We start from the raw sequence: 8,283 nt of genomic DNA, 5'->3' as shown, positions 1-8,283 counted from the left end.
AAAATGTGTAAATGATCACAAAATGAGCGACAGAAATTCTGTTGACGCAGTTTTTGAGGCATTTCGAGTAAATTCGTTTTTTCATGTTCAGCCTTTTGAGACTCAGCACGATAGGGTTTCGGCCTTTCATGATTCGGCCAAATAGGAGTTAGGTTTTTCGTGATTCGACCAAATATAATTTCGGCCTTCTGTGATAGTCATTGAAATTCGGCCATTTGTGTTTCGGCCATTCAATACCAGCCCCTCTGATACTGATTCCGTGGACCGTGGCTGCTCCTCATTCAGAATTTAGAATTATTAGAATGATGGCCTCATGTGGTTCATAATACGGAGACTATCCAGCTTTTTACGAGCCATAATATTTGACATTTCAGTAAAACATCGCACGTTCACGGTAAAACCTAGACGGTAGATAATCTACAGACGCGCAAAGAGAAAAATTACCAATTCGGCAACACGTTTTTTTGTTTATTTTATTTAAACAGTTTTGGCAACCAGTCAGAATTGGATCAATCTCCCTATAATCAGCAGTAAGTTGCGTGAATCGCGAGGTATGTTCCATGGAACTTCGCGAATTGCGACGCATATTTTGCAAATTGAACAAGCCAATTGAATTTTTCAAAGCAATATATGATATATCGAGTGTAACTAATCCATATGTTGTTAGTAGATCAATAGTTAAAGTTTTAATATTTCAGGTAGATTACAAAACTTAGTCTTCCCTGCCTATAGGAAACACAAGTTTGTTTACTTTGCTCATTGGTGTCTCGATTTGACGGTTCGATTGGTGTTTTATGCCACGCTCTTTGCGCGTCTGTAGATTATCGACCGTCTGTAGTAAAACCCAAGGGACGTACGGAAAGAAAACGTGCGATGTATTACTGAAATGTCAAATATTATGACTCGTAAAAAGCTGGATAGATTACGGAGACTATAGATTATAGAGGTGACAAGGCACTCAAACTCCGTTAAATTTTGAATCATCGGACAGTACCATTATAAATAAACTAGCTCATTACCCGATCTTTCTCGGGGCCCTTTTACCTCTCAGCCCAGCTGCGCGTAAAACGCTTTCCTTTTGTCGTCGAATCTACCTTCGTATGGTCAGTGCATGCAGTTATGAGGGTGTAGATGAAGAAACGACCTACCTTTTATTCCCACCTGATATGTATGGCCATCACTATAAAACCCATTCGAAACTTGTTGGACGCTCCATCGCTCCGCATCCTCCGCACCTGCTCCTGTCATGCCACGATTTTGCGATCGGCACTCTGCAACTCCAAGTACCAAGCATCCATTCCAAGCCATTATTCCGTCGCCTTTGTTCATACCGAATGTTTCAAGTCGTTTTTTCATGTTCCGTAGTAACCTAGTTTAGGTAGCTTACCTTACTAAGGCCAAATCACCGAGTCTCGTAATGGGGTTACCATCTTAGCTTTAGTGTTGAGACAACAAGTATATTAATTCAGCAGCCCGGCCCGGATCAAACGCTGTCGTAGGCCGCTCCTAATCTGAAGTACAGGTTGAGGAAACGTCAAGTCGTAAGAAACCGCTCCTGATATAAGAACCAACCTTCAGGGCTGATAAGGCTATTCCTCGTCGTAACCCCACTCAGCATTCACATCGTGCCTCCTTCCCTATTCGTATACGATCTTAGTTTCCACGAGGTTGGTTATCCGATCTCGAGCATATATGTTGCTAGAAAAGGCTGAGAGCAACTGTGGGGTCTTTATTATACCTAGAGATACGCAGAAGCTACGGACCAAATGTTTACTATCCGACAGATCTTGCAGAAATGTCGGGAGTACAACGTGCCCACGCATCACATCTTTATCGATTTCAAAGCAGCATACGATACAGTCGATCGAGACAAGCTATGGCAGATAATGCACGAATACGGTTTTCCGGACAAACTGACGCGACTGATCAGAGCTACATTGGATCGAGTGATGTGTTTCGTACGCATCTCTGGGACACTCTCGAGTCCCTTCGAGACGCGACGAGGGTTGAGACAAGGTGACGGTCTATCCTGCATGCTGTTCAACATCGCTCTTGAGGGGGTGATCCGACGAGCGGGCATCGAAACGAGAGGCACGATTTTTACCAAGAGTAGCCAACTTCTAGGCTTTGCAGATGACTTCGATATCATTGCCAGGAACTTTGCGACGGCGGAGTCAATCTACGCCAGACTGAAAGCGGAGTCTAGGAGAATTGGGCTAAAAATAAATGCGTCGAAGACCAAATACATGAAAGGAAGAGGCTCAAAGGAAACAAATGCGCGCCTCCCACGGACGGTAACCTTTGACGGCGACGAACTAGAAGTGGTAGAGGAGTTCGTTTATTTGGGATCGCTGGTGACCGCGGACAACAACACTAGTAAGGAGATCCAGCGGCGCATCCAAGCGGGAAATCGGGCCTACTTTGCCCTTCGTAAAAAGCTACGATCAGGAAGCATACGCCGCCGCACGAAGCTAACAATGTACAAAACCATTATTAGACCGGTAGTTCTTTATGGACTTGAAGCCGTGACGTTGCTTACGGAGGACATACGCGCCCTTGCCGTGTTTGAGCGGAAAGTGCTGCGGACGATATTTGGCGGAGTACAAACTGAAAGCGGAGAGTGGCGGAGGCGTATGAATCACGAGCTACAGGCACTGCTTGGGGAGACTCCCATCGTACATCTAGCGAAAGTTAGCAGGCTACGGTGGGCCGGACACGTCGTAAGGATGCCGGACGACAGTGCAACGAAAACGGTCCTCTTCAACAACCCCACCAGCACCAGGAACAGGGGGGCCCAACGTGCACGATGGCTCGACCAGGTCGAAAGCGATTTGCGACTTCTGAGACGACTAGGAAATTGGCGACGAGTGGCCCAAGACCGAGTTGAATGGAGACGAGTGCTTGAAACAGCACGAGCCACCCCGGCTCTATGCTGCTGAAGAAGAAGAAGAAGAAGAAGATACGCAGAAGAAAGTAATGAAACACCTTTTTTTCATTACTTTTTTCTACCGTCCCCTCTGTCGATTGTAAAAACTTCGTTATGAAAAATTAATTAAATTAATGAATGAAAATCAATTAATTAATCAAGGGATCCCAAATTTAATCCAGATTTAAATCGCTCTTAACCTTTTATAAAGGCCAGAAAAAACAAAAAAAAATGATCCCAAATTAAGTTCAGAAATTGAAAAAAATATTGAATGTTAAAATAAATTTTGTATTGCTAAAAATAATGTAGACCTTAGAGGAGTTAGGAAAGTTTCAATCAAACCGCGTGCTAATCACTGTATTTTGACTAAAAAATTTAAGTTTTATTATTAATGCTCCACTACTGGTACGCTTACCTATAGAAGTGGTTCACCTTTTTCATGGCAGCATTATTCATACGCATAAAAGCCAATGTTAAAACCATGCTAGTAAAACCCCTAACGCACATGTAGGTATACAGTGCATGGGATTGTCTCATGGCTCATTGCAGCAGTTGGGCCCTGTTGGACCGAACGAAAGCAAAGTAACCTGCCGCAGTTCTCCCACCCGGAAGGGAACAATAAATAATAAGGCATGTATGTAGAGCGAAACATACCACCCGAATCAACCCACATTTCCCACGCTTACTGCGAAACCCACATGAAAAATGACGAGGCAGGCCGGCTGGTACCGAGCTTCCGCCCAACGAAGGAGGCGGCAGCCTCTCGTTGCGGTTTGTTTAGCTGTCGTGTCCTTTTTTTCGCCATTATTTTGTTTGCTTTAACTGTTAGCTACACGCGACGATCAGTGGCTAGCAGCTTAGCTAGTGAACGTAAAATCACAGGTTGTTGATTTTCGCGACTTCGCAAGCCTAGCTGTTGCTTCCGACGGAGCAGTTCACTTTCAGCCACCGGTTGGCTAAATTGCTAAACCGCATGTGTTCCGCAGGACCTGTGTTACTTCATTGAGTTGGTGTTGGAAAGATTGCATCGCTTAAAGGAAAGGAAAACCGTATATGGAAGGTAAGTGCCGATTACTGCAACTACCGCAGCTCCTTACATAGTTTTATTATGCTTAGTTCTTGCATAGATTAATAAACAATAACCAGACAGCTAAGCTAGGTCATTTGCCATGTTATGAGAAAAGGCGAAAGTTTTTGAAGTGCTTTCCACTCGACTTACGCACCAACTTCTTTTTAACAACTAGCTATTAGCTTCTCTTTAGAGCTATTATAACAAAGCGATTAGCATGTAGGTATACAGTAAGGAAGCAACAGACTGCCGAAAATTGATTGTTTCGGTTAGACACGGTGTCGTTTTGGCATTTGGCGAACGAAATCCTTGATACATTTACGTTCGCACTCCTACCTCAAAGCAGGAATCCTGCAGAGCGAATGGGAAGTAACTCGTAACAAAACTGCCATTGTCACGCGATGTACTCTGTCGTCACAATTTATTTCTGGTTTCTAGCTTGATTTACTGGGACGAAACTATAGCAGCGTTGTGTGTAAAGCAGGCATTTTACATTACAGGACGAAAATTTTGAGACAAAAAAATATTTAATTGAATTTTTTCAAGCTTTCCAAGCAATATCGTAGATAATAACTAACACTGCAAATGCCCCATACATCACTTTTTCAAAATCTGCAAAATCAAAAAAAAAAACAAAATCGAAGCGAAAAGAGCGTGCCAAGCCTGCCTACAAGGTGCTCCTCCAGATTTTGTTACGTCGTCTATTCCCGATGGGGGATATGGGGCCGTTATCGGGGCCCATGCTTACTTACTTATGTGTCCATGTCCGCCGGTCCGGCAGAACAAAGGGATGAAATCAGAGGTCTCCACTGCTGATGCTGACGGTTACCCGCCATGGCTTTTACCTGTCGCCAGGATAGGTTCTCGTCTACAGCCCGGATGTCGTTGGCTAAGCTCCATCGCCATGAGCCTCTGGGTCTGCCTCTTCTACGCTGTTCTTGTGGATTCCAGTCGAGTGCTTCCCTGCAAACCTCGTTCGCTCCTTTCCTCAAGGTGTGTCCGATCCACTTCCACCTACGTTCACGAATTTCTGTGGCTATCGGCCGTTGACGACACGGACGATCGAGTTCCTCATTGGATATCCAGTTATCAGGCCACCAGGCACGAATGATGTATCGCAGGCACCGGTTAATGAATACCTGCAGTTTTTGTGTTGTCTCCGCTGAGACGCACCACGTTTCGCAGGCATACAGCAGTGCGAGTAATTAAAGATTCGGGTTTTCGTACGTAGAGTGATCTGGTTTGAGCGCCAAATGTTTCGCAGACCTGCAAAGACACCCCTGGCCTTCCTGATCCGTGTGGCTATATCAGTCTTGGTACCACCATCGGGCGTTGTTTGGCTACCAAGATATTGAAAGGCGGCTACCTGCTCAACTTGTTGTCCCGCTACTGTGAAGTTGGTGGCATTGTCAGTGTTCACTACCATAGACTTAGTTTTCGCTACATTGACTGTGAGACCTGCTGCTTTGGAGCTCTCGGAGAGGTCATCTAACTTGTTCTGCATATCGTTTCGGCGTTGTACGAGCAAGACAATGTCGTCGGCTAGGTCGAGGTCATTTAGCTGCTCCATCGTTAGAGGATTCCAAGGCAATCCTCGATTTGGTCTAATGTCAATGGCTCCAACTAATATCTCATCCATAACGATGCGAAACAGAAGCGGTGATAAAATGCAGCCCTGTCTCACGCCAGTAGTAACCCTCATGGGGTCGGACAAGACGCCGTCGTGCAAAACCTCACACGAGAACGCCTCGTACTGAGCCTCGATGAGATGGACTAGCTTATCTGGAACTCCTCTACGCCTAAGTGCGCCCCAAATGTTTTCGTGGTTGAATCGGTCGAACGCCTTTTCGAAGTCAACGAACACCAGCAGAAGAGAGTCCTGGAATTCGTTGATCTGCTCCAATATAATGCGGAGCGTTGTGGTATGGTCTTCACATGATCGGCCAGCACGGAATGCAGCTTGCTGCCGCCGGAGAGTAGCGTCGATCTTCTCCTGGATCTGGTTGAGGATTACTTTACAGAGTACTACGCCAGTTACCGCATTCAGTTAGGTCTCCTCTCTTTAGGTACTTTGACCAATATGCCCTGCATCCAGTCCACTGGAAAAGTTGCGGTTTCCCATATATTGCTGAAAAGCTGATGCATCATCTGGTCTGACAAAGATGGGCCAGCTTTGAGCATTTCGGCTGAAATACAGTCTATCCCTGGCGCTCTATTGGATTTCATACTCTTGATGGCTGCTACAATTTCATCCAGCGATGGCGCCTCCGAGTTGACGCGATTAATTCGACGAACTGTAGGCGTTATACACTGGTGGCTTTGTTGGTCTCTGACATTTGAAACTAGGAAGAGTTGTTCAAAATGTTCAGTCCATCGCTTAAGCTGTTCTGTACGGTCAGTCAATACCTGACCAGCTCTGTCCTTTAGCGGCATCTTTGTATTCATCCTGGCCACACTAAGGCGGCGAGAAATATCGTACAACAAACGGATATCACTATTCGCGGCGGCGGTTTCTCCTTGTTCGGCTAGGGAGGGCTAGGGGCCCATGCTGCTATGGACAAATTTTTACTCTCCTGCAAATCCTTCGGAAACGTCAGAAGCGCAATGTGCCCACGCGTCATATTTTCGTGCGTTTCAGGGCAGCGTACGATACAGTCGAACGCGAACAGCTTTGGCATATAATGCACGAGAACGGTGTTCCAGACAAACTGACGCCGCTGATCAAAGCTACCCTAGAGCTAGTGATGTACTACGTGCGTGTTTCGGGGGCATTCACGAGTCCCTTCAATTCCCGCGGAAAGTTGAGGCAAGGGATAGACTATTCTGTATGTTATTCAATATCGCTATTTAAGTTATAATCCAGCGAACGGGTATTGAAACAAGAAGAACGATCTTCAGCAAAAGTAATCAACTCCTAGCCTTCGCAGACGACCTCGACATCATTACTAGAAGCCTTGAGACGGTGGAGGCAAGCGGCGCCAGACTAAAAAGGGAAGCTAGGATGATTGGGTTACAAATCAATGCGTCGAAAGCCAAATATATGGCAGCAAGAGGCTCCAGAGAAAACAACGTTCACCTCCCACGAACAGTGACCATAACGGCGATGAGCTGGAAGTGGTTGATGAGTTGATATGTTTGAGATCTCTGGTCACCGCTAACATTATTACGAGTAAGGAGGATCAACGACGCATTCAAGCTGGAACTTGAAACCTACTTTTCCCTTCGTAAGACGCTTCGATCAAGAAGCTTACGCCGCAGTACAAAGCTGACGATGTACAAAACGCTAATCATACCAGTAGTCCTCTACATACTTGCGGCAGTAACTTTGCTTACGAAAGATATACATACACTTGCCGTATTTGAACGAAAGGTGCCGACTATTTTTAGCGGAGTACAAACAGAAAGCGGAGAGTAGCATAGGTGTATGAATCACGACTTGCGGGCACTACTTGGAGAGATTCCCATCGTGCATCTGGCGAAAGTTGGGAAACTATGGTGGACCGGCCACGTCGCAAGGATGCCGGACGACTGTGCAGTAAAGATTGGTCTCTTCAAAAGACCCAACGGTACCACGAAAAAAGGGGCCCAACGTGCTAGATGACCCGACCAGGTTGAAATCGGGTTTCATGTATCGAGATGCTCAACGAATTGGCGACGAGTAGCATAGGACCAAGAGTAGTGGAGAGGAATTCTTGATACAGCAAGAGCCACTCCGGCTGCTTGAAGTAAGAAATATCTCTGTACCAGTCTAACATCGACCTTACGTATGGCTTCCGTCAGAACGCAGGAGGTGCACCAGGCGCTTCTGGAAGTTGATGTTACCCGCAGATGATGACTCATCTTACTGCACCCACAGATCAGTATCGTTGACCTAGAACTTTTTGACGAATTGGTCCACTTTGTTCTTTCTTATCTCCTTAAGAATAGCAGACTATGATATGCCCACGGTCAACTCCCACCCGTTCTGGCTCGGTGTTTTCCGGACATTGAAGACGTGAAGGCCGACACGTTTCATCACGTTTGAGACAGACCAGATGGAAACATTCGTTTTCTTCGTTGCATCGCGAATCAAAAGCTTCGGCCGATGCATAAACAGACTTCACACTTTCGCCTCATGGGCCTCAACCAGGTCAGCTATCTTCAGTTTTATTCCGCTAGCCGTCTAAGCACTGCTCGGGACGTCGTTGAATGATAAGTTGATGTGGGACGCAGTCGAATTTTCCACGATGGCAAATATGATTTATTGGAGATCCGCTGTGGCTTCGATGCCATCTCGTTAGCCATTTAA

This window comes from Sabethes cyaneus, chromosome 2 (assembly GCF_943734655.1).
Source record: "Sabethes cyaneus chromosome 2, idSabCyanKW18_F2, whole genome shotgun sequence".
Lineage (NCBI taxonomy): Eukaryota > Metazoa > Arthropoda > Insecta > Diptera > Culicidae > Sabethes > Sabethes cyaneus.
This window is presented reverse-complemented; position numbering follows the sequence as displayed.